Source organism: Lissotriton vulgaris, chromosome 9 (genome assembly GCF_964263255.1).
Source record: "Lissotriton vulgaris chromosome 9, aLisVul1.2, whole genome shotgun sequence".
Classification (NCBI taxonomy): Eukaryota; Metazoa; Chordata; class Amphibia; order Caudata; family Salamandridae; genus Lissotriton; species Lissotriton vulgaris.
In genome coordinates, this window is record NC_141697.1 from 665,444,998 (window position 1) to 665,472,989 (window position 27,992).

General features: G+C 47.8%; 1 protein-coding gene across 4 annotated transcripts in view; it reads left to right on the top strand.

The window, feature by feature from the left end:
• The window catches only part of PPP1R13L (protein phosphatase 1 regulatory subunit 13 like), a 753,157-nt gene that overhangs the window by 297,384 nt on the left and 427,781 nt on the right, over nucleotides 1-27,992 (top strand). For 3 of the 4 annotated variants that reach the window (XM_086938376.1, XM_086938373.1, XM_086938374.1), the window contains one exon: nucleotides 26,152-26,221. The gene's annotated coding sequence lies outside the window, so the exon portion shown is untranslated. Of the gene's footprint in view, nucleotides 1-26,151; nucleotides 26,222-27,992 lie in introns of those variants that run through there. The other variant, XM_086938375.1, reaches the window with a different exon arrangement.

The following is a 27,992-nucleotide window of genomic DNA, read 5'->3' on the forward strand; positions in this document are numbered from 1 at the left end:
GGAAGAGACGAGAGAGGCGTTGAGGGTGTTAGCGACAAACGTCAGAACTGGGTCGTCGAGGGTTTTTAGAACACTGACGGGGAGGGGGTCTCGAGGAGAGCCCGATTTGATGGATTTCAGAGAAGATTTAAGTGAGTCCAGGGTAATTTCAGGCCAGTGGGTAAGGAGCTTAAAAGCAGGAAGGTTTAGTAGTGAAGCGACTGGAAGATTATTAATTAGAGGTTGAGAGTTTATAGCATGGATGATGTTCTCAATTTTATCAGTGAAGAAAGATGCTAGATTTTGACATTGTGTGGTGCTCAGAGGGGGGGCGTTTGCAACCGTGTTAACACCTGCAAGTTCCTTAACTGTGTTGAAAAGAGTTTTTGCTTTGTCAGAAGCAAAATTGATGTTATTTGCAACGAAAAGGGCGCGTGCTTTGGTACAAGCGGAGTGGTACTTGTTTCTGGCGTTTTGATAAACCCTCTTTTTTTCAATGAAATAGTCTTTTCTCCATTGCCTCTCAAGGTATTTGCAGTGTGATTTTTCCGATTTCAGGCATTCGGTAAACCATGGGGCTGGGGGTCGGTGTATGTTTCTTTTAGTTTGAGAGAGAGGGAGACAGCTGTCAACAGCTTTTTCCAGCCAAGTGTGCATCGCGTTGGCAATACCTTCCATGTCTGAGGCCTGAGCTGGTGGGCTGTTTATTAGAGATTCACTGAGTTTACTGGTGTCAAGCTGTTTCCAGTTTCTCATGGACGAGACCGGCCATACAGCATTATGTAGAGTAGATGTAGGTAATTTTAGGCCGAAGAGTAGGAGGTGGTGATCAGACCAACAGACAGGGGACGTGGACGTCCAACTAAGTTCAGGGATGTTTGTAATAATGGGGTCGAGTAAGTGTCCCGCCTTGTGAGTGGGGCCAGAGTTTAATAGTCTAAGTTGTAATACTGCGAGGTCCTCCAATAAGTTGGAGCAGGTGACGTTGTTAGGGTCGTCGAAATGCATATTAAAATCACCAAGCAAGGTGAGATTTTTCGAAGTTAAGAAAAGGGGGGTTATAAAACTGGCCAAATTGGCAGCCCAGTTTTTTAGGTGGCCGGAGGGGGGCCTATATATCAAGACACCGGAGAATGTGAAGTTAGGATTCAGTGTGATCTTGAAAAAGGCAGCTTCACTGTCAGGTATACTAATGGGCTCCAGATTGCAGGTAAACTGTCTCTGAAAAATAACTGCTATGCCACCCCCGATTTTTCCCTCTCTGTCTCTTCTGACGATGGCATAGTCAGGAGGGAGGGCAAAAGCAATATCTGGCCCTGAACTCTCTGTTAGCCAGGTTTCTGTCAGAAACATGGCGCTGGGTTTGTTATCTAGCAGAAGATTCAGAATATCTAATTTATGCTGGGGGAGCGATCTGCAGTTTATACTATGGAAGGTGAAAGCAGTATCTGCCTGCTTTCTTTGCCTTCCATAGCGAGTATTCATACTATCAGGGTCGGGATGCGGTTGATGATTTAAGAGAAAAAAGTGACAATTTGTGCAACAGCCACCTTCATATAGCGATGGCGCCAATATACTACAATTTGTGTTAGTCTGTGGTCGCAGAGACATAAGGAACTGGGAGGTCATACCAGAACATCGAAGGGATGGAGAGGCATAAGTTCCTGGCCCTGGCCCCGGTCTGGCCCGGACGGGCCCAGACGGGCAGGTCTTAGGCATGTCTTCGGCGTGTTTGCGGCGTGATCGCAGCGCGTATTCGCTGCTCGTCATAGCTGCCATTTGGTTTAAGTAGAGTACGGGCTAGTGCTCAGCACCGCCTCTACATACTCGCCCAATGAGAGCCTCGCTGAGGTGGAATCCGGAAGTGAGTACCGCCCTGCACCCGCCACAGCTGACAAGCAGAGTGCTTGCGGTGGAACGGGAAATGCAGAGGAACAAGGTTAAAAAGTTTCACACAATGAAAGTGACTTTTAAAATCATCAAGCGTCGCAGTGCACAGATTAAAATGTAATGAAATGAAGTTTTTCGTTGCCGCTACTCTGAGACTGTGATCACATTAACACAGCTCAGTGCGGTTTAGTAAATCAGATGACAGGCTCAAATTTAAAGTACAGATTGACAGGATGCAATTACTATAATTCTACCCCCCACACAGCGCTATTCAAAGTTTCCGCTTTTAAAACGCTAAGCGGAAAATGTTGCAGCCAGCATGTGTCGTCAGGATTAGTAGACTAAAGTATTGGGTTTAAGTAGAGTACGGGCTAGTGCTCAGCACCGCCTCTACATACTCGCCCAATGAGAGCCTCGCTGAGGTGGAATCCGGAAGTGAGTACCGCCCTGCACCCGCCACAGCTGACAAGCAGAGTGCTTGCGGTGGAACGGGAAATGCAGAGGAACAAGGTTAAAAAGTTTCACACAATGAAAGTGACTTTTAAAATCATCAAGCGTCGCAGTGCACAGATTAAAATGTAATGAAATGAAGTTTTTTCGTTGCCGCTACTCTGAGACTGTGATCACATTAACACAGCTCAGTGCGGTTTAGTAAATCAGATGACAGGCTCAAATTTAAAGTACAGATTGACAGGATGCAATTACTATAATTCTACCCCCCACACAGCTTCCGCTTTTAAAACGCTAAGCGGAAAATGTTGCAGCCAGCATGTGTCGTCAGCTGTCACTGTTTCCATCGAGCACCACCAACCGGTGCCAAAGCGGACTAAGGTTCCCCGAAACAGATTGATCTCCATCTGCCAATTTCCAAGCAGCGGCGGATAGAAAAGCATGGCGGAACTGAACACTTCACTGCATCCTGAGATATGTTATTTTCCCCAAATGTGAATTATGAAGTTGGGTCTTTTCAATGATTAAAAAGGGGAGTGATGTAGTGTCTTAGTGTGGACACGTTCTAGTGTTCCAGTGTGATGTAACACACTCTACACCCACCCACCACAGACGTCATGGTGTCACATGACGCTGCCAATAAAAGAAGCCGAGCGCACGTGCTCGAGACCTTTCCTACCACTCATTCCTGGTGTCCGTGTCCATCATTGCTGTGCTTAACATGAGGGCCCAGGGCCCATTACATACATCATTACACGCGGGTGGCGCGATTGCTGCAAAAGTAAAGAAATAGATGTTTATTTCTATTTCTTTACTTTTGTAGCAATCTCGGCACACGCATTTTACCTTTAACATGGTTAAAGTAAAGCGCGGGTGCCTTGATTGTAGCAAAAGTAAACAAGTAGAAACAAGCATTGGCATAGCCAATAGGTCCCACCTTTGGCTATACACTTATAAGGTCCCAAAGGCGAGACCTATTGGCTATGCCAATGCTTGTATTGAATTCAGGTCACCCGATACTTAAATCAATTTAGTACGTGATCATTTTTAGCGGGGAAGGTCAGCAGGCTAAGCCACTGATATCTAAAGGATTCATCTTGCTTCTTTAGGACATCATCCAAGGTAACGTGGGACACACTACTTCACTTTTGTGAAACACTTTCCTTCCTGCTTTTCCGTTATACATGTGTCCGAAGTTGATTCCACATAGTCTTGACCCTAAAGGCGTAGACCGGAACTACGAACTTAGGGCCATATGTAGGTAGCTAAATACCGGTCGGTAACGGACGAAATTCGATAAATTTGCCGTTACCGACCGGTATTTAGGCAATTGAGATGCAGGAGGCCAAAAGTAAGGATTCGGTAAATATGAATCGGTAAATACCGATTCATCATTACCGAATTCGAAATTACCGATTCGGTAGATACCAAATTCTTATTTACCGAATCGGTAAATAAGAAACAGTAAAAATGAGAATAGATATGTAGGTAACTTCTAAAATCCCGAATTACATGAAATTCTGTATTTAAGAGTCGGTAATAACCATGGATTGAAAGCAGGTGGTAACCAGGTGCAGGCCATAAAAAGGGCCCCAAAATGCAACAGTGTGATCAGAATGGCGGCATTCTATGTGATAGCAAGGCGACTACGGCTACAGGCAGCAGGAAAGAAGATCTGGAGACAGGAGGAGCAAGTCTACAGACAGCGGATCACACTCTTCCAACTTACTGAGGCAGAGATCCATCAAAGGTACAGGCTACACCCCCACACCATCCTGGACTTGATTAGGGACCTGCACCCACTCCTGGAGCACCCAACACCAAGGGTGCACACCATACCACCACATGTGCAGGTGCTCTGTAGCCTACACCTGCTTGCATCTGGCAGTTACCAGGGCGTGATAGCTGCGATAGGTGGGGTGTCCCAGAGGTGCCTGTCCCGTTCCTTCAGGAAGTTCCTGGAGGCCATGATGCAGAGAATGCATCATTACATCAGCTTCCCTGACACACATGCGGAACTGCTGAAGACCAAGACTGACTTTTACCAACTGGCACAGTTCCCACATGTCATCGGCTGTATTGATGACACACACATCCCAATCTGCCCACCTGCAGCCACAGAGTACATCTACAGGAACAGAAAGTCCACCCACTTCATTAATGTGCAGGTAATCTGTGATGCTGCCAACATAGTCACAGACATTGTGGCCGAATTCCCAGGAAGCACCCACAACTCCTACATCTTCCATGCACAGGGGGATCTACACACGCCTGGCAGCGGGGGAATTCGGATTAGGATACCTGCTAGGTAACACGCTGTGACACACCCTGATAGATACTGCAGATGTAGGTGTTGTTGTGCATGTCATTAATGGCTCTCTCCTTTCCACATATGTGATAGCGCATATGCCGTCTGCTTGTTCATCCTACCTGAACCCATCAACCCAGAGAGAGAGCCAGAGAGAGAGATGATACAACTCGGCACACAAATCTACAGATAACGTTGTGGAGCGCACCTTTCGGCTGTCAAAAAGCAGGTTCCGCTGCCTCCACAAAAGCGGAGGCGCACGTCAGTACTCGCCCCTCATCTGCTGTAAAATCATAGCAACTTACGCAATGCTGCACAACCTTGCCACTTAGAAAGGAACAGCAGTAGAATTAACCGACATTGAGGATGATGATGATGGAATTGATCACCCTGAGCCCAACACAGCAGGAGTGGCGCCAGCAACAGATGGAAGACAGAGGCGGGCAGAGATCACACACAACTATTTTTAAGTAAGTACGGAGGCACAGCCAGTTGTAGTATGTACACAACGTAGTTTTAATATTTAGGCACTACGCCAGTACACAAAGGCCCAAATGTGCCAGTCCAATTGTTGCCATCCATTATGGAAGTCCTGGGTTACTTCACCTATTCTAGGTCAGGGAATGTGGGCAGAATCAGTGTTTGCGGGCACGCCCACCGGTGCTGGAGGCCATTGACTGGCTGTCCTCACTGGCTGTGTGGGCTGTGCCAGCCCAATGGTGCCTGCTGCTCCTCCGGGTGTCAGTAACAGGGGGGGGTCACATTGCTGCTTTTACTGGTGGTCTCCTCGCTCTTCCCCACATCCAGAGCAACAGTAGTTGCTGACTGAGCAGTCAGCAGCACCTCAACTGCACTTGTTAATCTCACAAGGCCCCTGGAGACTTCATTGCTGCTGTGTCCCAGTCCCTCCTGCATGTTAACGCAGCGCCTGCAAAGCAGAAAAGTGGTAGTGGCTAGGTGGTTCACTGCCCTTGTGTGTTGTTCTGACCTCTGCCTCTCTTGCGCCTTGTTGCCCTGTCCTCGTCCAGCTTGCTGCACAGCAGCAGCACAGATTGGGACATGTCCTGCATGCCCGCAGCCATCTGTCTCATGCCCGCAGCCATCTCTCTACTTCCCTCGCCATTGAGCTGATGCCCTTGTCAATGTTTTTCACATGTTCATTTAGGTGCTTCACCTGCCATTGGACCGACTGGATGGCCTTTCCCTGCATGCCCTGTACCTTCAACATACTAGCCTCCAGTCCGCAGAAGACACCTGGACCCTCGTCATTTTGGTTTTGACTTTTGTCCCTGGCCCTGCGCCGTCTGGCACCTGTGTGGGCCCCCTCAGCAGTGGACTGCTGAATAGCACTGCTGTCCTCAACTTCCACAGTTGGTGCGTCACCCCCTCGCCAGCCGGTGATGCTACCAGTTCAGGTGAGTACAGGAGTAGTGGTGAGGCCAACCGCTCTGGGGAGGCCAGCAGCTGTGGTGACGCTGGCAGGTCTTGGGAGGCTGGCAGTGTTGGAGATGCCACTATAGCTTGTGTGGTTTGCCCTGCACTGGTATTCGCCTCCTGTGTGCCTTCGCTCCGTGGTGCACTAGCTTCCTTGTCCTTGGGACGCCTGCGAGATGTTTCGCTTGTGGACAGAAAATCGTACATTAGCTATGTGGTCCTAAAACCCTGTTTGTACAATTAAATTCTCAGCTCTGAAACACTGTAGCTATTGCCTCAGCTTGCTCATCACTGATGTGTGTCACATGCCTCTTTGTTTGGTGTGTAGTCTGACATGGTAGGTATTTCACTGACTACATCTCCCATAATCCATTGCAGGTGTATACTAAAACCTGTACTGGAGTGGGCTTCACACTACCACATTGGGAAAGGGAAGGGGAAGGGGTGGGGGTGATTGCTGTACATGCTTCTAACCTTTTTTGGTGGCAGCTCAGGCTGAGCTGTCTGCATCCCCAATCCCACAGACGCTGTCTGGTTCAATGGTGGACTCCACCAGCTCCTCTAGCTCAGTCAGGGCAGGTGCCCTGTTCCTCCCTCCTCCTGCCAGGTTTGCTTGTTTCTGGAGCGCAGCCATTTTCCGCTTTGTCACACTCTGGAGGTATACCACCTCTTCGTAAGGTTGTCAATGTCCCGTGGGGTCACTCCAATGGCATTGACCTTTGTTTGTATTGCCAGCCAAATCTTCCTTTTGGCAGATTCTGCCACCTGCAGGGACTGCTTGCTAAACAACTTGTGGTGTTCCCTGACTACCTCCTCCGCAAGGACCCGCAGCTCCATGGTGCTGAATTTCAGCTTCCTCTTTCTCTCTGCTCCTTCACTTTCAGTGCCTTTGCTTGCCATTTTGCAATTTTTCAAGAGAATGTTTCCCAGTGTCTCAAGGGCTCTGCTCTGCTCTTCCAGCCTCTCCAGCAGCTTCAGATTGATTGCACCTGCATGGGTTTTGCTACTTCCTGGTTGGGAGGAGGGGTGGTTGCACCCGATGGGATGATTCCTTCATTTTTTCTTTTTCTGAATTGCCGATTCGGTATTTACCGAATCGGAATATACAGATTCAGATGTTACCAAATCGGTATTTACCGATCGGTGTCGGGGATTCAGTATTTATTTACCGAATTATACCGATTCGGTAATTATTACCGAATTTTTACCTACATCCCAAATACCGAATTCTTATTACCGAATCGTTAAAATTCAGTATTAAAGAAACGGGTATTTGGGATTTACCTACATATGGCCCTTGGTTCTTTTGAACAGACAATAAAGGCGGCCATCCTAATATTCTCGATCTAGACAGCAATTGCACCATTCATGACATGATATTGCAAAGAGAAGAAGCTATTCAAAATATTTTATTATAATATGATTAAAAAGTACGTAAATACAAGTTGGCTATGAAACAGAGAAAATACGTAATGACGCTGTATTTCAAATTTCATTCATAATATCAGGTACAGTTTGGCCATTTGAAGTATTAATTGAAATACTTAATGCTGAACACTTAACTACAAACTCGTTTGGGTTTATTTCAAATGCTAAGCAATATTTCCACGTCAACATGGTTGCTTTGAAATGTTCTAAATGAAGTAAAATGTAACTAGTTTGTTGGTCCGTCTTTCATCTAGTTCAGTGCAGCTAAGATGTACATGTCTGTAGTCTAAGGTGTTTTTTAGACAGCCGTCTGGGTGGAAAACTTTATTGATTACGTTGAACATTTTTTGCAATTCCATTTAAAATATTAGAGCTTTGATGTAAGGTTTAAGAATGTTACCGAAATAAGATATTTTATTTTAATAATAAAAGGTATGTCTTCAAAGAAACACAAACCATTTGTAGTTTTTAAAACAGGAGATTGCGATTTTTTCTGATACGTAATTATTTATAAATGTTTGTCTTCACTGCAGTTTGCAGGCAAATGGGTCTTCCGTTTAGCAGACTCGCTCACCATTTCAAGATGACCACAGTAGAGCCACTCTCTTTCCCTCCCGGTATTCTATGAGAGCCGCTTCTGTGTTCGAGCCCCTTCCCAGCCCCATAGCAGAGTCGCAAACCGGTTGCTGTAGTCTGCTTCGCCTCTCTGTCCTTCCCACACGGACAGCAGCAGAGCAACTCAGCATGGATTTGCAGAGGCTGAGAAGGCGCGTCCAGATGCACATAGATCAGGTGAAGAGAAACACAGCAGCAGTGCAGGCTTTACACGCAGTGACCGCTCCGGCAATGGTATTACCCACTACACAGTCTGCACATATTTCCTGTCATTATTGCTGCCCGCAATTTTGTCACACTCACCATCTTGCAATACCAAACAAAACACAATATACCAAACACTGCATACTGCTACCTTACAATGAGTATTGTGCATAGTTGGGATTAGATGTGCAACTAGAAATAGCTGGAGATGCTTGGTGCTCGGCGGGAGAGCACAAGTCCAAAACAAGCATTGGCATAGTCAATAGGTCTCACCTTTGGGACCTTATAAGTGTTTAGCCATGCAACACTTGATGTTGTTGTACCAAGGATATTGTGCTGGATAACTAAACACTCATAAGGTCCCAAAGGTGAGACCTATTGGCTATGCCAATGGTTGTTATTAGGAGTGAGGGTGAGTTGCTGGCCTCACAGGCCAGTGTTAGGTCTGTGTCTGGCGTGTTCGGCACTGACTTCTCCTGTGGCCCGCTCCCAAATGATCCTCTTTTGGCCATATGTTAATGTCCTGTATGCCTGCGCCTCCCATTTGGTAGTTAAAAGGCTTAATTAGAAATTCAACCCAAATTTCTTATGAGATATGCAACGAAATTCCCTCCTGATGAGGGCTGATTATGTCGTTCATCGTTTTCCAGAAAGGGGGAGCTGTCATTATGGTTTAGGTCATGAAAAAGTTTTGCCCAAGTGGCATTATCTTGCTCTATGTTAATTTCCCTTTTCAGTTTCTTGAGTGAAGTCCTTTGATTCCTCAAAAGTGACCGGGTGCTTGAGGCCCCTGGGTGCCTTCTCAGCATACTTAAGGTGCTGTTTATTGTTTTTTCGAGGTGCTTGAGGTGGTCTCTTTGTGCTTTCTGGATCTTATTTCTCGAGCTTTAGGCCTGGGAGTGAATTATTTTGTTTGAGGGAGCAGCCTGACTTCTAGTAATGTGGCTGTAAAATGTTCCCAATGGGATACTTGATCTTTTAAGCTTGTCGCTTGTGATTTGAAGAGTTTAATTGCCGCTTCTGACAGAGATTTTGCATTGGATGCTGTGCATTTGATCCTCCTTAGGTTTGAGGTATTAGTGGGCCCCAGGGCTTGTTCTTGCTGGAAAGGGATGGGTGCAGTGGCTATTAGCAGCATAGTGGCTATTAGCAGCATTTTTAGTGGACGGTGGTTGCTCTCTCACTTGTCCCCCATTCTGAACCCCAAGATGTGTGGAAACAGTGAGAGGCTTGCAAACATGCAATCTAATATGGAGCTTGTTGTGGGGGAGTAGTAAGATGGAACAGGAGGCGAGTCTTCGGGGAATCTGCCATTCAGTGTTCTGAGGTTTAGGTGTTCTGGATCTTCCAGGAGGCGGCTTTACTTGCAGCTCTTGCTTTCGTATGTTGGTGCGCATTGGGTTGGAATGTTGTAAATTGCAGATTGTATGCAAACCTTCTCTCCCACTGATGTACCAAAGAAGTATTGATTTAGGTCCCCAGAGAGGATAAAGTTTTAGATTTCCATCTCAGTTGCATACTTTGTTACTTGGTCGTTTAGCCTTTTTGAGTGTTTCGCTTTTTGTTTTGGGTGAATGTATGTGTTGATTAAATCCACCTCTGTTTGTTCGCCCTGGAGGGAGATGGTGAGCTTGACTGCTGTAGTAGCTGCTGAAAACGAGCCCATAGGCGCTTCCGATATTATGCTCATCATAGATACATAAGTTGCCAGCCCCCCATAGCGGTGTCCAAATTTGCCTCCCTTTGTGGCCGATGTGGTGAAGTACATGAAACCCTGGATGTGGTGCAGGTCGGTGAGCCACGTTTCATGCAGCATGATTATATCAAAGGCCTTGATGTATTGCAGGAAGCCCAGATCGTCAATTTTTGTAGATAGACTGTTAATGTTCCACGAGTATAGGTGGAGTGGGGTTTCCTTTGCTCTTCTGCCACCTTTGTTATGTGTGAAACGTCATTAAACCTCCGCGGAGGTGGTTATGGTCCGGGTGATTGGCCCAGTATATGAAGATCTGCTCCGAGAAGCTGGTGCTGCCCATGCTCTATCTTGTAGGTCTGCCAACACATTGGCCCTCTGTGGTGGAGATCTTCCCAGTGCCCCTCTGAGCACGGAATTTGTGTGACTGTGTGATTTTGTTAATGCAGGACTAAAGTTGCAGGCTAAGCGGGGTAAGGGGTACCCAGGTTTTTAGTATGGGATGATGTCAATGCCCCAGGCTTGAAATATGCATTGTTCAGCTAGAATTTTCTCTGCGATTTTTGTTGATTTCTATGTGGCCTTGGTGGCCTCTGGCATTGACGGATTTGCTGTACGGATGAACTCTAAATAGAGTGAGTCAGTTGAACTCATACCAGCAAGAATTGTAATTGCCTGTAATAAACTTTATGATGTTAACTGTATTCAGAGTATCCTGGTGGCCTTTGGAAATATACATAGCGTAAAAAAGCATGGCCTGTGCTTCCTGCTTCATGGTACTTGGTTGTTGTATTGCCAGTGGTTGGTCAATAACTGAAGCCGTTATTCCAGGTTAGCGGGGGAGGATAAATACTTCCTTTGGCCGTGTTTCTGCTTCCTTGGTCGTTGTTCTTGATCTTGCATTCCATGTCTTTGTGTTGGTTGTTGTTGGCCCAGAGCATGCCTGTTTTGAGGCTTGCATGTGGTTTTGTGCCTCCTGGGCTGTGTGCTGCCAGATGAAGCAGTCTTTAGTCAGTGAGGCCTGGTTTCCCTCATTGAGCATTGTGTCCCAATTCAGCCTAGTTTTGTTATCTGTGCGTTCTCTTCCTCGCCCATTACTTGGGTTCTTGTGTGTTGCTTTTCCCATTGTAGCTGCAGGCACTTGCTCCCCAGAATGTTCCTCCGTTACGGTTGGCTGTCTAGGCTGTTCTGGGATTATGAGTGTTGTAGGGGGCCCTCCAGTAAGATCGAAGCTTTGCAGCGACTGTTGGCAGCTGCCCTGACTTGGCTTTTTTTTTATATATAAAATCCTGACTGGGCTTTTTGAGTAGAGATTTAGCTGTTTTCCCCTGTCCCTTTTCTTTCCCGTTTTCTGTATGTACCTAGTCTATATTCAGTGTGGGTAAGATGCCTCCTTCGTCTGCTAGGTTGTTAGAGCTGTTGGGAGGCCGCAGGACCTTGTTTTGCTTGCTTAATTCGCCTGGTTTGGTGTCCAATTTTGTGTGTTGTCTGGAGAAGATGGGAAAGTAGGCTGTTGGGTTTGGGGTGATTTTCCGATAGCACCCTTTCCTTTTCTGTTGACGACATTCTTTGGAGTTTAGTTTGGGGACTTGAGCTTCTTCTAGGAGATCTGTTTCGGTGCACACTCCTTCATTACCAGGCGCTGCTGTGGTGTTGGAACCCTCCTGCGGGTTGCGATGAAGTGCCTCCCTATGTGTCAGATTTGCTTGTTGGCCATCCCCGTGCGGTATGGAAATGATCTGGAAGCTTGCTTGTGGATCCAAAGGTTGTGTTCCTCTTATGCTTTTATCATGCTGTTTAGCATTGAAGGAAGAGTGGATGGGAAACAACCTTTACAACACAACTTTTACACTGCACTACCATTACAACAAAACTTTTACAACGCAACATCCATTACAACGCATGCATTTACAACGCATGACACTACAACGCATGACACTACAACGCACACCACTACAACGCACGCCACTACAAAGCATGCCATTACAACGCATGCCATTACAACGCATAGTACCCTTACACTATCCAACACTTACCCTACTGTTGCACCCCCTGGAGTTAGAATAGTAATTTTTACCCGTACACTATCCAGCCCTGGTTCAGCTGTTGGAGCATGGTGTCTAGGTAGCCAGGCTGACCGTGAGGCTGTCCAAGGAGCTAAGGGACTGGGGCGACAGTCTACCGGTCTCTGTAGGTGGGGGCTGAGGCTGTGCTGCTGGTGTTGCTAGGAGGTCAGGCACTTCACAGACACTTGTCCCAGGAGTGAGGCTGCTTGTGTTTCAAGGAGGCCAGGCACTTATCCCAGGGGTTAAGCTGGGCTGGTTCACAGGACACTAGGGTGGGAGGCTAGTGCAGGAGGCCAGTTCTCCCCCCCCCCCCCAGCCGCCGCTGCTCCTCCTCTAGCCCCCTTACCTGTTGCTCCATCTTCCTTTCCCTTGGTAGCTCGGCCGGGGTTGATGCCTTGTGTTATTGGGCCATTACTGGGCGGTGATTGGGTGGGAGGGGGCAAGCCACAATGAAACCAATTTATTGAAACAGGTGCATATCACAATTTATTACCACTAGCAGCTGCCTTACAAAACTAAGACCTCACTATACATGAGTTACCTAACCCCCTGTACCCCCCCACCCCTACGATCCCCACATCAAAATTCCCCACCCTGCCAAATACAACATAACATTACAACCATATTACACAATCTTACACAATACTGCATTTACAAATCCTGTCCTCCAATGACCCAAACCCCTACCTGCCTTTGTGCAACTGTAACTAACAAACATCTAGTCTAAACTTAGCCTACCTGGTTACCCTTTCCCTGCCCCTGCTCACAAACTACCAACACTTAACTAAAAACTTCAGCCAATCTTGGCCAACTTTCAACAACCCCGCCAGCACATGTTACAAGTGACGAGTATACAACTTAGCCAAAACCTCTATGTACCTGTTCCAGTAACCGGCTATGGGAAGAAACCCAAACCTCAAAGAAAACACCCTCAAAACCCCTAAAAACGAGGGTGGGTGGAAGGGGAAAAGCTAAAAACCCTACAGCGCTCCCAGCCACCAGGTCACCAACTTAAAATGGTGGCTGGGTGAGTGCGAAACCGGCACTTAAACCCTTGAACGATCTGTCATAATTGGGCTATTCCAAATGTAGCCCAAAATCCTTAAAATGGCTGCTATTCGGCATACCCCGCCTCCTCCCAATCTGCCCGGAGGGCAGACCTCACCGGGTTCGGCTGCCCCCCCAAACCCTCCTTGGTGGCAAGCCAAAACGAGACCAATTTTTGTGTGTGTAAAAGGCCGCTTTATTGAAACAGGTGCATATCACCACTGGCAACTGCCTTACACAACTAAGACCTCACTACACATGAGTTACCTGACCCCCTGTCCCCCCCCCACCCCTACGATCCCCACATCAAAATTCCCCACTCTGCTAAATACAACATAACATAACTTAACAACCATATTACACAATCTTACACAATATTGCATTTACAAATCCTGTCCTCCAATGACCCAAACCACTACCTGCCTTTGTGCAACTGTAACTAACAAACATCTAGTCTAAACTTAGCCTACCTGAATACCCTTTCCCTGCCCCTGCTCACAAACTACCAACACTTGACTAAAAACTTCAGCCAAACTTGGCCTACTTTCAACAACCCCGCCACCCAGGAAAAGGTGGGAGAGTAGACGGGAACACCGCCTCCCCATTTTTCTGCCTCCTAGGACTGACCCATTAGTATTGTTGCACATTCAACATCCTGTCCAGGACCTCCCTGATGCCCAGCAGGTACCAATCCATGCCCGTCCTAGATAGATGAACTACACCTCCCCTGAAAATTCACGGTGTATAATACTTAATGCCCCTATAAGACATACTAGAAAACCCAGATGCCTGCAAAATTGCACCATTCTGGTGTTGACCGGTATCCGGGCCTTGTCTACCGCCCCTGGATTGATCGCTCCTCTCCAAAACCCTACGGGGAACGACTTTTGTCCGAATGACCTCAACACCGACAACTGCTGCTTAATCAAAGACAAATCCTGCTTCAAGCTCCGCATTAAAGCCCAAACCCGTTTCTTTTACCATATCATTCTACCCCAGATGTATTACCAGCACATCGGGGCACCTACCAGCCACCAAGACGCCATTCAGAAACCTTCAACAACTCCTATCCAATGCATTCCCCCTTTTCCCCTCCAACAAACTTCGAACAAATCTTTATTAAACCTACATTTTTTACAAAGTAACTGGCGCAGGCTTGGGCCTGTACCCACTTTACAAAGGAATGTCCCAGAATACAGATAGTCATTTCCCTGGCGAGGGGGCCCATCACCTTCACCTGAAACGAAAAATGGAATGAGCAGGAAAAAACAATAGAACCGCGCTACATCCCTCTCGAGGCGCTGCGCACATATCGCTGGTAGCCATCTGCAGACCATCCTAACAACCTCATGATATCACCTCGCCCCCAGCTGTTTTGGAGCCACATAATTTGACAGCCCCCACCAGTGGGAAGAATTCAGAGAATTCCAAAAATGCTATACTCCTACCTCCGACCCACTCTGCCGGCCACTGTGCTGCACCATTGTTCCTGCCTGTAGAGGCCAAAGCCCTTGCTCCCCGCGGCAGCAGACAAAGAATCTGGACCTCCCACACCCCCCCCCCACTCCCGCCCCCTCCTTCCCGCTCCCGCCCGCCCCCCATCTGGCAGTCCGTGGAGTCTGAGGTACCCACAAAGGTCATCCAGGTAGTGTTACCCCTTGGTGACCTGTCCGTTCAGAGAACATCCATTGAAAGAAGGTTCTGGAACACTCAAAAAGTTTGGTGCCCCTTGCACCCCCATGTCCCTCAATATCTCATTGAACTGTCCCGCACCATCTGGCAGTCCGTGGAGTCTGAGGTGTCCACAAAGAAAGTCATCTAGATAGTGTGTTACACCTCGGTGAGCCGTGCAGGATCCCATAGTAATTTTCGGTGCCGATGGCAAACCATTTACCTCATGATCTCATTGAACTGTCCAGCGCCATCTGTCAGTCCGTGAAAGTCATCCAGGCAGTGTGTTACCCCTTGGTGACACGTCCGTTCTGAGAACAACCATTGAAGTAACCTTCTGAATCATTCAAAAAGTGCGCAAGCCCTAGAAACAACCCATCGGCCATGCCTTGTCCACTTACCATTTACCATTGAAATGATGCCCAGAAGATCCCCATCTTCTGGGCATCATTGTTTAAATCTTGTTTAAATCTCTGGTGCTGGCGTTCAGAGCCATTCACGACCAAGGCCCCGTCTATCTGAGAAAGAGATTTACTTGTTATGTGCCAACTCGCTCTCTTAGATCATCCACGCAGCTGAAACTGTACCTTCCCCGTTTCAAACGTGCCAGACTTGGTGGCCAGTCAATCTCTGTGATTGTGGCCAGGACGTGGAACGCTCTACCTCTTTATCTGCGTTCCTCCCAAACTGTGGCGCTATTTAAGAAAAATTTAAAAACACACTTATTCAAGATTTCAATATAAGTTGTTTTCTCTGTGGTTCTGTTTCCCGCCTTTCCCCTCGCGCCAGGATACTCTCAAGTAACGGAGCGCGCTACAAAATAGTTTATACATACATACATACATACATACATACATCATCCGGGTGGACTGGAGCAACCGTAAAGCTGACTTTGTTGCCCTTTGCCATTATCGCTGTTGCGCCCGCGGTCACTACCAGTGACATGGCCACGTCAACTGATGAATAAGACACAGTAGCCTCACTTTTGTCGATGAAACGTTCACTGAGCCACCTTCTGGCCATGACACGATGTATCAAACGGAACTGGCATTGCTCTTTTTCTGGCACCGCTCCTATGGGTGACAGTCCCTTTTTCCCAGTGACCAAGCCACAGAGGGTCCCGCCATGCGGCCCTCATGCACCTCATTATCACAATATCAAATTCCCAGTGACTGTTCCTCAAAGGGTCCCGCCATGCGGCCCTCGCGCACCTCTTGCCCAATTTTTCTTGCACTGTTTCTGGATGTGCTGTTGCTGCTTGTAACTGGTCTGCCCACCTTCTCGTCTTAGGACCCCCCTACCCCCGTCTAAAGCCCTCTTGAAAGCCAGTATGCAAGCGTTCTGCAGTTTCCCATTACCATATTCCCGTAGGTCTGCCATCTATTTATTTGGTCGAACTGGAGTACGAGGCCTTTGGCCCAGGCCCCTTTTGCTCCTCGCCCGCCCATTAAGGGTTGTTGCTGCTGTCCCCCCGTCCTAAATCCACCCCTGACTGCCACGGTTGACATTCCTGCTGTCGCCCCTGCCAGTCCTCGAAGGAATTAACCTAGGCGTGTCTGCCCCTGCAATTTGAACAGTCCTGCCAAAAACTGCAGTACTCCTGTGTACACCCTACCTTGTTAAAAACCCAACAGGCACCTTTTGCTCCCGCCTGTCCACTACCTGTGCCACCCCCCCCCCTCCCCAAGTGGGGCGCCCCTGCAAGGCCGATACCCTAGCGCTAGACCGCTGGGCGTGAATATAGTTTTGCCTGCTCCGGACAGCCCCATCATACGTTGCCATAAGTCCGTATCCAAATCACCCCATTTTGCCTCCGCGTCCCACGCCATGCGGGCTCTAACTTCCTCATCATTTTGGGCCCCTGCATCCCCAGTGCCTGATCTGGACCTTCTGTATCACCTCCATGTCCCAGAACATGGCCACACACCTCTCCGGGTATTTTTCCCTGGATATACTCGCCTCTTGGCCAGTTCGCCTCTTCCTCTTTCGACCCCTCCTTTGCCCTAATTTTCCTGTGCAAATGTGGAAACAAATCCACATATTCACCCTTCCAAATCCGCTCCCCAGATGCCAACATTAAGTGCGCGCCCAACGGCTTTGTTACTCCCATGTAGGGTAACCGCTGTATTTTGACCTCCTTACTCTGCAATGTGTTGTCCGCCTCCACTGTTGTGCTGACCGCTATCTCTGTCTGGTTATTACAAAGACTGCTACTTCACCTGCATCTTCATTGCCCCCTCCCCCAGTCATAGTCCCGTCTCCCAAGCGCGCTGACATCTTACCTGCGTCATCTGTGCCCACTTCCTAATTTCGCACATACGTTCCTCCTCGCCACCTGCCCCACTGCTTCCCCTCCTTATCCCCCCCACACCCACTGACACCAATAAGGTTCGTGCCCCCCCTTGTTTACCTGGCTCTTAGGAGTCCGTCCGTCATCCTGCAGTACCCGGTGCCAAGGGGGCAGACCGGTTTCCCCAATGAGATGTCAGACCTGTGTGGTCTGCTGGGCGTCGTGACACCTGTAAAATACTAGACAAAGCATTACTCGCCCCTCCCCCACGCCCTCATCCTCAACGCCCCTCAACTCTCCCACCTCCATGCGGTCTTCCCCATAAACAAGCTCCTCCTGCTCTCTCAAACTGCATGCCCTCTTAATCGGAGGTGCACCCTGCACCCTCCTGTCTCCATTCAAATGTGTTTCGCAGAAGTTCCTCCGACCAGGCTGTCCCCTGAACTGTTGTGGCCCAGTGGGTGTTGGGGCCGGCGAGCTCGTCCGGGGCCTACTTATGCCGGCCGCGCCGTGATCCCGCGCCAGTACTGGGTACGCCACGCGAGGCTCAACCCTCCCTTCTCTGCTGCGCCAATGGGCCGCTCCAAGCCTTGCCAAGTTGGGCGCCCGCTGTTGTCCCACCTCCCGCAAGGAAAAGGAATGGTCTTGTGTGCTGGGCCTACCCATCCTTCCTCTCCCATCCCAACTCCTCTTCCTGCCTACTCTTAGCGTACTCGCCGCCCACGCCCACCCCACTAAGATGTACCGCTTCTGCCCTTTCAAAGTGGTCTACCTCCCCGTCGCTCCGTTCCAAGCCCTATGCACCCTTCCAAAATCCCCTGCGCCCCCTCACTTGCCCCCTGTCATCCACCCCCACGCCCCCCACCCAACACAAAAGCCCCCGCCACAAGCTCTTCCCTACTCACCCTGCCCCTTCCTCCTTATTCGAGGAGAAGATATCCAAACCCCTCCCAGCCAATAGGTGACCCCCTACCTCCTTTATTACAACCAAGGGGCGTCCCTGTCCTCCCCCCATCTCCCCCTTCCATCCTGCAACCCTCTGGACAACCCCCCCCCCATATCTCCCCCTGCCTCTGTCTACCCTCCCCTGCTCAGCCAGGGGGGGCCTGAGCCATTGCCTCCATGTTCCCCTTTATGCCTATCCTGCCTTACCTCCCAGTGCCCTCCTCAGCCGGCAACCTATTGTCTGCCTGTGCCTGGGGGCCCGCACCACGAACCATATGAGTCCCCCTCCCCTTCTAGCCTTTTTGGTCTGGCTATTTTTGCCCCTTCAGCGCTCTACCGCCTCAGAGGAAACCCCAAAACTCAGCTTCCCCCTCCCCCTGCCGCCTGGACCCTTTCCTCCGCGCTCAAGCCCCCTTCGGGCACCACCCCCGCCATTCCTCACCAGTGCCCCCTCTAAAAAGGGGGGGCTCCGAGTCAATAATCACTGATGGGGCTGCTCTCCTCACATATGAAATAAACAACAAAAAAGCCGGGCAGTTTGATTTCTTATTGTAAATTCACCACCTAGTGAAATAAGCCACCAGGCTGAACAACCATTTGTATTGAATTAATACATTTTTTTATGTAAAGTTATTTTGCAAAAAAGTTATTGGCATCAAAATGAAACACAGTATTTACACCAGTACAAAAATACATTCAATCAAAAACAACATATACAACTCAGTGATAAGACAAAACAATTATCACAGTAATGTTAATATAGACAACTATCGTATGCCTCAAATGACTCAATTGTTGAGGCACTAGTCCTAAATGCAAAAACACAAGTGGGCTAGCAACTTCTTACATTGGCCTACTTGTAAAGACCTACACAAGATACACATACAGATTTGTCCTAGAGTGCTGTGACAGGAAATAACACCTAAACTACTGCGTAGTTTCCAAGTGTATTAGTTGGTTCCTATCAGGCCTATAATGTTTCGTATCTTGGAGGTAGAAAACGCCGACGCGTTTCGAACCCAATGCAATTCTGAGGGTTCTCCTCAGGACACGGACTGGAGGGTCGTTGTCGCTGTGAATTAATAATTAAGAAATGATATCAGTAAAGGAACTGCCTCTCAGGGCTCACTCTCTCAGACTCAAACACTAATTGAAATAAATGTACCTTGTCGGTGGAGGGTTAAAGATACTCCCTGTGAACAAATGAGGTGGAAACAATTGTTAGGGAACTGGTGACACTGCACCTCACGTAATAAACTTGTGCACCCCTGTTGTCATAACGTACCTTGTCAGTGTGCTTATAATGCAGAAGCGGGTGTCGGAACACGTGGTAGGCTCACAGTTGGATTCCTCGAGGGCTCCCTAGGAGACAGGGGGGGGCCTAAATTAGTGTCCGTAATGTGTCTGCCTTGATAGCTAAACCGTTTGGTAAAAAACAAAGTCCTACCTTCAAACGGGATGAAAGCGCACAAGCTTTCATCCCGTTTGAAGGTAGGACTTTGTTTTTTACCAAACGGTTTAGCTATCAAGGCAGACACATTACGGACACTAATTTAGGCCCCCCCCTGTCTCCTAGGGAGCCCTCGAGGAATCCAACTGTGAGCCTCCCACGTGTTCCGACACCCGCTTCTGCATTATAAGCACACTGACAAGGTACGTTATGACAACAGGGGTGCACAAGTTTATTACGTGAGGTGCAGTGTCACCAGTTCCCTAACAATTGTTTCCACCTCATTTGTTCACAGGGAGTATCTTTAACCCTCCACCGACAAGGTACATTTATTTCAATTAGTGTTTGAGTCTGAGAGAGTGAGCCCTGAGAGGCAGTTCCTTTACTGATATCATTTCTTAATTATTAATTCACAGCGACAACGACCCTCCAGTCCGTGTCCTGAGGAGAACCCGCAGAATTGCATTGGGTTCGAAACGCGTCGGCGTTTTCTACCTCCTAGATACGAAACATTATAGGCCTGATAGGAACCAACTAATACACTTGGAAACTACGCAGTAGTTTAGGTGTTATTTCCTGTCACAGCACTCTAGGACAAATCTGTATGTGTATCTTGTGTAGGTCTTTACAAGTAGGCCAATGTAAGAAGTTGCTAGCCCACTTGTGTTTTTGCATTTAGGACTGGTGCCTCAACAATTGAGTCATTTGAGGCATACGATAGTTGTCTATATTAACATTACTGTGATAATTGTTTTGTCTTATCACTGAGTTGTATATGTTGTTTTTGATTGAATGTATTTTTGTACTGGTGTAAATACTGTGTTTCATTTTGATGCCAAAAACTTTTTTGCAAAATAACTTTACATAAAAAAATGTATTAATTCAATACAAATGGTTGTTCAGCCTGGTAGCTTATTTCACTAGGTGGTGCATTTACAATAAGAAATCAAACTGCCCGTTTTTTTTGTTGTTTATTTCATGATAGTGGTCCAGGCCGGACAGTGATAGGACCCAAGCCTTTCTTTGCTCTCCTTACATATGGGCGGCCCCGCGACACCGGTGAGATCGGCGGGGGGGCGCGGGCCACGCTCCCCCGCTGGGCCCTTCAGCCCCTCACCTCTGGGACCGCAAACACCTTCCCGCCCACCTACGACAATCACAGCAGAGGCCGCGCTCGAAACCATCGCTCGGCCCCCAAAACTCACCTTCTCTCTTTGGGCAAGCAGGAGGGGAGAGCAGGCCACCGCCACTGCCGCCCCCGACAGACACACGCCTCACCGGCGCGCGCTCTCCGAGGCCTCCGGCCTGGGGCGATCCGGCCAGCCTCACTTAAGAAGCAGAGCGCTTCAAGTATGCTGTAGTCTTCAGCCGCCGTAATACCACAAACCCAGACAACTCTCTATCCCCTACACTCAGAAACACCTAACTACCTGCTCTACTGCCGCCTCTACCACTACAGAAACGCTAAAAATGCTACAGCGCTCCCAGCCACCAGGTCACCAACTTAAAATGGAGGCTCGATGAGCACGAAACCGGCACTTAAACCCTTGGGCTATCTCTCATAATTGGGCTACAATTAGGCTATTCCCAATGTAGCCCAAAATCCCTAAAATGGCCGCAATTCGGGTCGCCCGCCCCATCCCAATCTGCCCAGGGGGCAGACCTCACCGTGTTCGGCTGCCCCCCAAACTCCCCTTAGGTGGTGAATAGGATTCTCAGCAAGGCGGGGAGAGGAAGGGAGCCCGAGTGAGAGCGCTCAAGAAAACTGCAAGCCACAACCAGCCTGGCCAGCATTGCAGAGTAGCCCCCTGCACTCAGGCCCCTTACCTTGGCACCGTCTCCCGCTCATGCACAGCGTTTCAGCTTTTTCCGCTTGGGCACGGCACAGCATGGGAACGCCTCAGCTCCTGTGGCACCCTTGCTGAGTTTCCGATTCTCTGCTTCCGGGACAGGATTCTCCATTCTCCTGATAGGTAGAGGATTCACTAGAATGCAGTCTTCAAGTTTCACAATCTCTCTTCTCTTTTATTTCGACCCCCTTTGCACTGCATTTCATTTTATCTTGTCATCTTAAACTTAATTCAAAGCTTCAGTCTTTGGTGGGGATCTGGAGAAACTCTCTCTCTTTCTGATGAATGTCCTGTGTTTTGGACGTGGTGGGTAATGACTGCCTTGAGTGCAATGTAGCCCCTTTGAGATCCTACCCTTTGCGTAGGACAGCTGGCCTAAAGAGAGATGTACCTTGACTTACGACTGCTTGTGTAAGAGTGGAGCTTATGGGAAGAGGGTACATAGAAGGATTGTAAAGATCATGCTGCTACCGTTTCTGTTAACAATTATTTCTGCAAGGTTTTTTCTCAGTCATTTTTGCAGGACGTGTTCCAAGACCTTGCACCCGTTTTTCTTGTTAGACTACAGCCATGTTTACAGCTTTAAAAGATTTGGGTTGGGACTTGTGTTGTAATCATTTTGCGGCCATATGTGGTGATATAAGAAGGGCAGGGACGAATAGCCAGTAACAAGCAGTTCTTTTGTGTTCCGTACACACCATAAACCTAATTGAAACTATTACATAACCATTCTCGTTCTAAACCAAAATACCAAACAGTGTTGTGCAGTTTGACAGCAACCATGAGCCACAGGGCGTGTTTCTGGCACCATGCGAGCATGAAGAGTTGGGAAAGGAGAATTGATGTGATGAGGGTTGGTGAGGGGAGGAGGCTTGGTGCTGATGGCTCGTCCTTTCCATGCCATCTTTGCAGGGTGTTCCAGAAAGCAGCATGATTTAGATTTAGATGTCTGCCCCCACACCCATGCAGCATGAATTGAATACAAAATAAATTCAGGGATCAAAGTGAATGCCACCCAGTTCTATTGTACTAATTCCCCCCTTTCAAAACAGTCTTTCTCCATTTAGCTTTTCTCTTTGTTTTATTTTTTGTATTAATACCTGGTACAATACAATACGCAAATCAATGCAGTAAAACTTCATATACTCAATACATAGTTATAGACATATTTAAACGTTACAAACCGATCGAGATACATATTTTATAAATATCTAGTTAGTATACTAAAAAAACAGGGGAAAAATTCATATATATACAATAAGGCAAGCTAAAAGCAGGACTCCCTCCAAACCTTAAGGGGGCCCATATGCGTAACCCCATCTCCCTCATCCTCCTACCTCTCCAAATATACAGAGAGGACTCGATGTTATGGATTCCCATAAGCCTGGCTAACCACATCTGGAAAGTGGGTGCTAAACTGTCCTTCCATCCTGCCGCCAGCAGAATACGTTGGACTGCCACACACATAAACACAAAGTCCTCTTGATTGCTGTCAAGGGCCAAATTAACGTCAAAGCCAGTTATCATAAGGGTAGGGGATAGGTTGATCTTGATACCTAGCAAACTCTCCCAAAATTTCTCAATCTCAGCACATATTCCCTTCAGTTTTTCACATTCAAAAAACATATGTACCAAGTTAGCCAGCCCTTCCTGACACCTTGGGCACTTGTCATCATCCCTTTTACCCCATTGAAACAACTTGGCAGCTGTAAAATACAAGAGAAACAGAGTTTTATAATGTTGTGATCTTAAGTCCGTGGAACGAAACAATTTGCCCGCTAGTTGTAATACCTTGTCTAAATCGACATCCGGATCCCCTACTTTCCCCATCCACGAGGTCTCACATTTATCCATATCATCTTGATTCGATTTGATTAGTGACCTATAAATCATTTTAATTCTGGTTCCACCTCCTAGTAGGTAATCAATCATATTTACTCTACCCCCTGGGTGGATACGACGTCTAATACCCATAAGTGTTTGATAGATTTGGAGATATTTACAACCATGATTTGGAGGGACTTCGAATTTGCGTTGGATATCATCAAACCTCATCATGTTATCTGTGTCTGAGAAAATATCCCCCACTCTTCTGGCTCCTCGTTCCTCCCATACACTTTCCATCCTGTCATAACTAAATTGCGGGAAGATGCTAGAATTCCAGAGAGTCGTATATTAATTAATTTTCGGAATTACCATTATTTTCTGAACAACTTTCTACACTCTCCAAATTACATCCAATACCTTATTTCGAGTTTTACTATAATAATGTATCTGTCCTACATAGCAAAAGGCCATAAGCTTCTCTTCCTATGAGCAATTTAAAAATGGATGGGGATTACCACTACCAGAGGGGGAATCGACTGGATTAACAGCAGGGTCAAATAGTATTGCCATCTGACTCAATAAACAGGCCCAGTGATAAAATCTAATATTGGGGACTGCTAGCCCTCCCCTTTCTTGTAGTAGAGATAGATACCTCATAGATCTTCTAACTTTACCGTATTGCCACAAAAAGTTCAAAAATACTGACTCCATGGATCTTATCCAGCCATCAACTACCACAAGAGGGATTGAACGGAAAAGATATAACATTTTAGGGAGCATAGCCATCTTGAGTACATTGGCTTGACCTATAATAGACAGATGGATAGTATCAATTCTTTTGAACTCTTGCGCGATAGAAGCAACCAACAGGGCAAAGTTCTCTTCAATAATAGTATTCATTACAGGATGTATCCTAACTCCTAAATAGGTTGCCGAGTCGACATATCTCCCATCCTGCCTTACCACGTTGTTGGTACAAATTACTTGAGTTTTACTTTCGTTCAGGAGATAACCTGACCAGCTACCAAATTCCACAGCTATCCGTGTGAGAGCCACCATAGCTGCAGCTGCATCTGTAGTGGTTATAGCCAAATCGGCATAAGCCAATCATTTTGTCTCAAACCTTTACACACTACTGGCTTGATAGCCTCACAACTTAATATCCTATGTATTAGTGGGCCAATATAGAGGGCAAAAAGAATCGGAGAACAGGGGCAGCCCTGACGTGCCCCCGAGAGATTAGGATTTCTTCCAAGCTGGCTCCCTTCAACTGAATCCTAGCCCTAGGATCGGCATACATAACTTTAACCACTCTCCTTATCTTAGGGCCATAGCCCCAACGTTCCAATATCCCCCTAAATACTTCCACGTTACACAATCAAAGGCCTTTTCGGCATCCAGAAGGATCATTGTCATCCGTCCCCCCGTGGCAGCATGCACGTCAAATAGCATAATGGCCCGCTTGACATGAGCTGCTGTTCCTCGACCTGGGATAAACCCATGCTGCCACGGAGAGACCAGACTGGCAATGACCCCCACCTAGCCTTTTGGCCAAGACCTTGGCATAGACCTTAGTATCAGTATTTATGAGGGATATTGGACGATACGCACCGGGGTCCTCCTTGGGCTTACCTTTTTTATGAAACACAATTATGTTGGTCTCTTTCCAAGAGTCTGGAATACCCCTAGAACAGATTATGCTGTTAAATAGATCCAGCAACATAGGAGCTATACAATCCTGTAGACACTTATATAGTTCCAGTGGAAACCATCTGGTCCTACAGCCTTCCCTGACGCTAGACCCTGCAGTGCTTCGACTACTTCCTCCAGTGAAACATCTTCGTCTAGCGCCAGTTTCTCCTGCTCAGTCAGTTTAGGACCTAAATCATCAAATGTAAAACTAGAGAAATCTGTTCTGGCCTCCTCTTTGTATAGAGTTTGATAGAAGTTCTTAAAAACATTACGAATCCCATCTGGATCTGAATACTCCTGGTGCCCCTCACAAATACTTTTTATAACATTCCTGCTACGCTCCTGCCTAATCCTTAGAGCCAAAAGGTTGCCCGCCTGCTCCCAGCCTCATACAACAAACCCCTATACGTTTGATACTCACAAGCTGCTCTTTGAGCTACCTGTTTAGCTCCGCTTTAATGACAAGGATCTTCTGCTGGCTTCCAACTGCCTCACACCCCCGACTATATCCCTCACATGCAGTTCTTCTGCCTCTGCCAGTTGAGTCATAAGTTCTCATTCTGAGCCCTAACTTCTTTCCTCAGCTTGGCAGAGTAGCTGATAGTCTCCCCTCTCAAGGCTGCATTTAGCTTTTCTCACTGTATGGACCCAGGTGTCACATTGTGGAAACTGAGGCAACATCACAATGCGAATTTAAAATAGAGGGTGCTCCTGGTACATCCGTACTCCCCCCGAAAGGACAGTATAACAGAGCTAAAGTTCAGTTGTCACTGGTCAGGTCTTTTGTGATGTAACTGGATGCCTTGCGTGAGGGCACCACTCCATCAAATATATTGCTACGCTAACGTGAATTCACTGATTTGAGATCCACAGTCTATCTCCCCCCTTCAATTCCCACCTTTTTGCTCTCTGTATGATGGAAACTGAAGTCATTGATAGACTGAGACCGGTCTTTGACAGTTGAGTGCAGTGTTCTAACAAAAGAGGACATGTTTACAATGTTCTCCAATCTAGTGGTTTATTACCTTGTCACTGTGTAACAGAGACAGAAAGACACTCCAACACCTCAGCCTTTGTCCAGTAACCATGATGAAAAATAGTTTTGAAAGGGTAAATTCTTCATATTTGAAGTCTGAGGCAGCACATAAAGTACAGTTGGTATGCAGTCTCTGTTCCATACTACTTTGTAAGGGATTAGCAAGATGAAAAAGGCAGGGAGCGGGTGGTGTTTTGTCCCACAATATTTTTATTTCAAAGTTCGAGTCTCAAAACTAATATGTCCCTCTTTTTTCTTTCTTTTCGCTTTCTCTAGGGTCCGCTGCTGGTCCTCTTCTCCCTTCTGCCCAACGGTACTTGTGGCTCAGTAAGAAATACAGAGCCAGGTAAGTGTTTCAGCTCTCCTTATTTTCTAGCTTTTTTTTTTTAATTGGAAAACGAGTGGGGAATTTTACTCGACACACTATAACAAAAGAAAAATAATCTTCCAGCAGTGATATAAGGGTTCCAGTTAAAGGTCGTACTTGTTGCCTAATACCACATGTTTTTCTTTTCCCGTGCCCCCTTTGGTTTGGGAATTGTTTGTCCTTTCCTCCCGCCTCCCCGTCATGCCCAGTAAGCAAGTGCGTACCTGGGAGAGCCATGCTCCTTCAGGAACATGGCGAGACACACTTCCCCACACCATCGGCTTCCTTGAACTTCCCCGGCTTCGGCCGACAGCTCCGCAACGGGCGTCTCTTCGTTCGTCGAGGACTGATATGGCGAGTTCCTCCAATGGGGTTTGTCGGTCGCTGTTTGTAGCGTTCTAGCTTACGCACGTCACTCTGACGTGACGTACGGCGGCCATGTTGGCGCCGGGTGCGCGCACAGTCACTAGCGCGCTGAACATTGCACGGAGCAGAGCGCCGGCCGGCGCTCCTCGGGGTTAATAATCTTGTACCTAAATAAACAAGAGTTATACTGCACCCACCTGCTGTGTGTTATTATTATACAACTTTACAGTGGCGACGAGGTCGGGAGGCACAACCAGGCGACCACGAAGAGAACAAAAGGAAAGTCGGACCCCACGTGGCACCCACGAGGAACTGGAGGACACACACACGGTCACCTGCCCCACCCAGACACCGGCAGGATCTACCTGGTGCAGCCCAGCCGCTTAGACAAAGCATCAAGACACGGCAAGACATACCCGAGGTATTGTGAACCCGAGGAGCGTGGCAGTGCCACAGTCAGTCATAGTAGCGGCGAACAGGCCAGAGAGGCGGCGCAGCCACCCCACAGTCAAGGACACACGCACTAAGCTCCTGTGAATCCACGCCAAGGGGGCGCAGCGCTGGCTACCAAAGAGGAGGAGGTGGGGACCAGAATCAAGAGTCCTCAGGGAGACACGCACCTAGGGATCAAGGACAGCACCCCAGGCAGCCCCACGGGCAAGGGCACTGACATAACAGTCACCAGGGAGGTGAAGATGAGTACACCGGCGGGGTATGCGATAGCACCTGTGCAATTCCTCCCGAAACCTGGAGAACCACTGATGAAGTGGGAGGACTGGAAAGAATATATAGACAATTTCATAGGGGTCCTTGAGGACGAAAATGAAGAAAAGTTCACCCCTCAAAGAAAGAAACGTATCCTGTTGCTTAATCTAGGTCCAGAGGGACTCAGAATCTACAAGAGTCTGGTACCGAAAAAAAGAGAAGACACCGACGACGACGTGTATGCACACGCAGTGGAAGACCTAGATGAACGTTATCGCCCCACCATTTGCGTTTCAGTGGACAGATATAATTTCCAGCAAAGGAAACAAAAGGCGGGAGAGACCGTTGAAGAATATGTAGCGGCCCTGCGGAAACTGGCGGCCACGTGCAAATACGCACTGTGGGAAGACGAATTCATCAAAGACCAGATTGTCATGCACACCACGAGCGCAAATGTACAAGACAAGCTGTGGGCGAGCAGCAACACGACACTCAAAGATGTGTTAGTCATTGTGAAGAGGGCGGAACTCGCACGGAGGTGCGCAAATGCAACCAAGAAGGAAGTGGCCACCCCGACCATGGTGAACAGAATACAAGAAGAGGAACACCGCAAAGACCTGAGAAACAAGCCCCCATGGACCAAAGGAACCAACAGATGGCAAGGGAAGCAGGCGAACAA